The following is a 5000-nucleotide window of genomic DNA, read 5'->3' as shown; positions in this document are numbered from 1 at the left end:
CCCGGCCGCGGGTGGCCTCCACCCGGCCTCAGCCATCAGCCCTGCCTGCCTCTAGCCGCCTTCTGGTTAATGAGTTATCCAGCCTGGCACTTCGGTTGCGCCAGCGAGACCAAGTCTCGGCTTTGGTTAATGATTTGAGCCGAACCGACCTGCCCCCCGCCACCGCGGGCTGAACTCGGGCAGGTCTGCCGATTTCCCGACTCCTTTCGGGGCCTAATCGGGTCGCGCGAGCCGCCTGGCGCGATCGGGGCCCATGCCCCGGCCTCTGCCAGTCCTCGGGCAGCCGCTTTTGAAGCCCGACCAAAAACCCGAAAAATGGGCAAAAAGGGAATAAATTCCCGCCCATAAAGGGTGAATAGTCGGTTGGGCGGCAGCCCTGGTCGGTCTCTGCAGACCTGGAGGCTCGAGACGTTTGTTTGGAAAACTCACCAAGTCTCGATTCTGCCACCTCCTACCTCTGTGCAGATACCCCGCCAACCCCCAAGGACAGAAATGACAAGTGTCAAGTTGGCGGGGCGTCGGGCCACCTGCTGCCGGCCATGAGCATCCAAATCCCCGCAAAAGGGGCATTTTCATTTCTTCATCGGGACTTCCGGCAATTTCCAAGGTTCAACTCATTAACGTTGTTCGCAGACACTTGCCAGAAAATGCAAGTGGCCACTTTGCCGGGCCGACTCGCTTGCCCAAGCGGGAAACCATCAACCGAAGGCCCGGTAAGGCGGCCGAATCTGACCTCATAGACTTCCACACAACGGGACTTTTGACTTTCCCGGCCGCGGGTGGCCTCCACCCGGCCTCAGCCATCAGCCCTGCCTGCCTCCAGCCGCCTTCTGGTTAATGAGTTATCCAGCCTGGCACTTCGGTTGCGCCAGCGAGACCAAGTCTCGGCTTTGGTTAATGATTTGAGCCGAACCGACCTGCCCCCCGCCACCGCGGGCTGAACTCGGGCAGGTCTGCCGATTTCCCGACTCCTTTCGGGGCCTAATCGGGTCGCGCGAGCCGCCTGGCGCGATCGGGGCCCATGCCCCGGCCTCTGCCAGTCCTCGGGCAGCCGCTTTTGAAGCCCGACCAAAAACCCGAAAAATGGGCAAAAAGGGAATAAATTCCCGCCCAAAAAGGGTGAATAGTCGGTTCGGCGGCAGCCCTGGTCGGTCTCTGCAGACCTGGAGGCTCGAGACGTTTGTTTGGAAAACTCACCAAGTCTCGATTCTGCCACCTCCTACCTCTGTGCAGATACCCCGCCAACCCCCAAGGACAGAAATGACAAGTGTCAAGTTGGCGGGGCGTCGGGCCACCTGCTGCCGGCCATGAGCATCCAAATCCCCGCAAAAGGGGCATTTTCATTTCTTCATCGGGACTTCCGACAATTGCCGAGGTTCAACTCATTAACGTTGTTCGCAGACACTTGCCAGAAAATGCAAGTGGCCACTTTGCCGGGCCGACTCGCTTGCCCAAGCGGGAAACCATCAACCGAAGGCCCGGTAAGGCGGCCGAATCTGACCTCATAGACTTCCACACAACGGGACTTTTGACTTTCCCGGCCGCGGGTGGCCTCCACCCGGCCTCAGCCATCAGCCCTGCCTGCCTCCAGCCGCCTTCTGGTTAATGAGTTATCCAGCCTGGCACTTCGGTTGCGCCAGCGAGACCAAGTCTCGGCTTTGGTTAATGATTTGAGCCGAACCGACCTGCCCCCCGCCTCCCCCGGGCTGAACTCGGGCAGGTCTGCCGATTTCCCGACTCCTTTCGGGGCCTAATCGCGTCGCGCGAGCCGCCTGGCGCGATCGGGGACCATGCCCCGGCCTCTGCCAGGCCTCGGGCAGCCGCTTTTGAAGCCCGACCAAAAACCCGAAAAATGGGCAAAAAGGGAATAAATTCCCGCCCAAAAAGGGTGAATAGTCGGTTGGGCGGCAGCCCTGGTCGGTCTCTGCAGACCTGGAGGCTCGAGACGTTTGTTTGGAAAACTCACCAAGTCTCGATTCTGCCACCTCCTACCTCTGTGCAGATACCCCGCCAACCCCCAAGGACAGAAATGACAAGTGTCAAGTTGGCGGGGCGTCGGGCCACCTGCTGCCGGCCATGAGCATCCAAATCCCCGCAAAAGGGGCATTTTCATTTCTTCATCGGGACTTCCGACAATTGCCGAGGTTCAACTCATTAACGTTGTTCGCAGACACTTGCCAGAAAATGCAAGTGGCCACTTTGCCGGGCCGACTCGCTTGCCCAAGCGGGAAACCATCAACCGAAGGCCCGGTAAGGCGGCCGAATCTGACCTCATAGACTTCCACACAACGGGACTTTTGACTTTCCCGGCCGCGGGTGGCCTCCACCCGGCCTCAGCCATCAGCCCTGCCTGCCTCCAGCCGCCTTCTGGTTAATGAGTTATCCAGCCTGGCACTTCGGTTGCGCCAGCGAGACCAAGTCTCGGCTTTGGTTAATGATTTGAGCCGAACCGACCTGCCCCCCGCCTCCCCCGGGCTGAACTCGGGCAGGTCTGCCGATTTCCCGACTCCTTTCGGGGCCTAATCGCGTCGCGCGAGCCGCCTGGCGCGATCGGGGACCATGCCCCGGCCTCTGCCAGGCCTCGGGCAGCCGCTTTTGAAGCCCGACCAAAAACCCGAAAAATGGGCAAAAAGGGAATAAATTCCCGCCCAAAAAGGGTGAATAGTCGGTTGGGCGGCAGCCCTGGTCGGTCTCTGCAGACCTGGAGGCTCGAGACGTTTGTTTGGAAAACTCACCAAGTCTCGATTCTGCCACCTCCTACCTCTGTGCAGATACCCCGCCAACCCCCAAGGACAGAAATGACAAGTGTCAAGTTGGCGGGGCGTCGGGCCACCTGCTGCCGGCCATGAGCATCCAAATCCCCGCAAAAGGGGCATTTTCATTTCTTCATCGGGACTTCCGGCAATTTCCAAGGTTCAACTCATTAACGTTGTTCGCAGACACTTGCCAGAAAATGCAAGTGGCCACTTTGCCGGGCCGACTCGCTTGCCCAAGCGGGAAACCATCAACCGAAGGCCCGGTAAGGCGGCCGAATCTGACCTCATAGACTTCCACACAACGGGACTTTTGACTTTCCCGGCCGCGGGTGGCCTCCACCCGGCCTCAGCCATCAGCCCTGCCTGCCTCCAGCCGCCTTCTGGTTAATGAGTTATCCAGCCTGGCACTTCGGTTGCGCCAGCGAGACCAAGTCTCGGCTTTGGTTATTGATTTGAGCCGAACCGACCTGCCCCCCGCCACCGCGGGCTGAACTCGGGCAGGTCTGCCGATTTCCCGACTCCTTTCGGGGCCTAATCGGGTCGCGCGAGCCGCCTGGCGCGATCGGGGCCCATGCCCCGGCCTCTGCCAGGCCTCGGGCAGCCGCTTTTGAAGCCCGACCAAAAACCCGAAAAATGGGCAAAAAGGGAATAAATTCCCGCCCAAAAAGGGTGAATAGTCGGTTGGGCGGCAGCCCTGGTCGGTCTCTGCAGACCTGGAGGCTCGAGACGTTTGTTTGGAAAACTCACCAAGTCTCGATTCTGCCACCTCCTACCTCTGTGCAGATACCCCGCCAACCCCCAAGGACAGAAATGACAAGTGTCAAGTTGGCGGGGCGTCGGGCCACCTGCTGCCGGCCATGAGCATCCAAATCCCCGCAAAAGGGGCATTTTCATTTCTTCATCGGGACTTCCGACAATTGCCGAGGTTCAACTCATTAACGTTGTTCGCAGACACTTGCCAGAAAATGCAAGTGGCCACTTTGCCGGGCCGACTCGCTTGCCCAAGCGGGAAACCATCAACCGAAGGCCCGGTAAGGCGGCCGAATCTGACCTCATAGACTTCCACACAACGGGACTTTTGACTTTCCCGGCCGCGGGTGGCCTCCACCCGGCCTCAGCCATCAGCCCTGCCTGCCTCCAGCCGCCTTCTGGTTAATGAGTTATCCAGCCTGGCACTTCGGTTGCGCCAGCGAGACCAAGTCTCGGCTTTGGTTAATGATTTGAGCCGAACCGACCTGCCCCCCGCCTCCCCCGGGCTGAACTCGGGCAGGTCTGCCGATTTCCCGACTCCTTTCGGGGCCTAATCGCGTCGCGCGAGCCGCCTGGCGCGATCGGGGACCATGCCCCGGCCTCTGCCAGGCCTCGGGCAGCCGCTTTTGAAGCCCGACCAAAAACCCGAAAAATGGGCAAAAAGGGAATAAATTCCCGCCCAAAAAGGGTGAATAGTCGGTTGGGCGGCAGCCCTGGTCGGTCTCTGCAGACCTGGAGGCTCGAGACGTTTGTTTGGAAAACTCACCAAGTCTCGATTCTGCCACCTCCTACCTCTGTGCAGATACCCCGCCAACCCCCAAGGACAGAAATGACAAGTGTCAAGTTGGCGGGGCGTCGGGCCACCTGCTGCCGGCCATGAGCATCCAAATCCCCGCAAAAGGGGCATTTTCATTTCTTCATCGGGACTTCCGACAATTGCCGAGGTTCAACTCATTAACGTTGTTCGCAGACACTTGCCAGAAAATGCAAGTGGCCACTTTGCCGGGCCGACTCGCTTGCCCAAGCGGGAAACCATCAACCGAAGGCCCGGTAAGGCGGCCGAATCTGACCTCATAGACTTCCACACAACGGGACTTTTGACTTTCCCGGCCGCGGGTGGCCTCCACCCGGCCTCAGCCATCAGCCCTGCCTGCCTCCAGCCGCCTTCTGGTTAATGAGTTATCCAGCCTGGCACTTCGGTTGCGCCAGCGAGACCAAGTCTCGGCTTTGGTTAATGATTTGAGCCGAACCGACCTGCCCCCCGCCTCCCCCGGGCTGAACTCGGGCAGGTCTGCCGATTTCCCGACTCCTTTCGGGGCCTAATCGGGTCGCGCGTGCCGCCTGGCGCGACCGGGGACATGCCCCGGCCTCTGCCAGGCCTCGGGCTGCCGTTTTTGAAGCCCGACCAAAAACCCGAAAAATGGGCAAAAATGGAAAAAATTCCCGCCCAAAAAGGGTGAATAGTCGGTTGGGCGGCAGCCCTGGTCGGTCTCT

Source organism: Pristiophorus japonicus, unplaced genomic scaffold, assembly GCF_044704955.1.
Source record: "Pristiophorus japonicus isolate sPriJap1 unplaced genomic scaffold, sPriJap1.hap1 HAP1_SCAFFOLD_1349, whole genome shotgun sequence".
Classification (NCBI taxonomy): domain Eukaryota; kingdom Metazoa; phylum Chordata; class Chondrichthyes; family Pristiophoridae; genus Pristiophorus; species Pristiophorus japonicus.
The sequence above is the reverse complement of the archived record's forward strand: the minus strand, read 5'-3'. Positions refer to the sequence as shown.